Below are 830 nucleotides of genomic sequence, written 5' to 3' on the forward strand. Positions count from 1 at the left end.
ATCTTGATTCCAGTTTGTGTTTCTTCCAGTCCAGCATTTCTCATGATGTACTCTGCATATAAGTTAAATAAGCAGGGTGATAATATACAGCCTTAACAAACTCCTTTTCCTATTTGGAACCAGTCTGTTGTTCCATGTCCAGTTCTAACTCTTGCTTCCTGACCTGCATACAAATTTCTCAAGAGGCAGGTCAGGTGGTCTGGTGTTCCCATCTCTTTCAGAATTTTCCACAGTTTATTGTGATCCACACAGTCAAAGGCTTTGGCATAGTCAATAAATCAAAAATAGATGTTTTTCTGGAACTCTCTTGCTTTTTCGATGATCCAGCGGATGTTGGCAATTTGATCTCTGGTTCCTCTGCCTTTTCTAAAACCAGCTTGAACATCTGGAAGTTCACAGTTCACATATTGCTGAAGCCTGGCTTGAAGAATTTTGAGCATTACTTTACTAGCATGTTAGATGAGTGCAATTAAGTGGTAGTTTGAGCATTCTTTGGCATTGCCTTTCTTTGGGATTGGAATGAAAACTGACCTTTTCCAGTCCTGTGGCCACTGCTGAGTTTTCCAAATTTGCTGGCATAGTGAGTGCAGCATTTTCACAGCATCATCTTTCAGGATTTGAAATAGCTCAACTGGATTCCATCACCTCCACTAGCTTTCTAAGGCCCACTTGACTTCACATTCCAGGATGTCTGGCTCTAGGTGAGTGATCACACCATCGTGATTATCTGGGTCGTGAAGATCTTTTTTGTACAGTTCTTCTGTGTATTCTTGCCACCTCTTCTTAATATCTTCTGCTTCTGTTAGGTCCATACCATTTCTGTCCTTTAT

The sequence above is a fragment of the Bison bison genome, unplaced genomic scaffold (assembly GCF_000754665.1).
Source record: "Bison bison bison isolate TAMUID 2011002044 unplaced genomic scaffold, Bison_UMD1.0 scf7180017842716, whole genome shotgun sequence".
Lineage (NCBI taxonomy): Eukaryota > Metazoa > Chordata > Mammalia > Artiodactyla > Bovidae > Bison > Bison bison.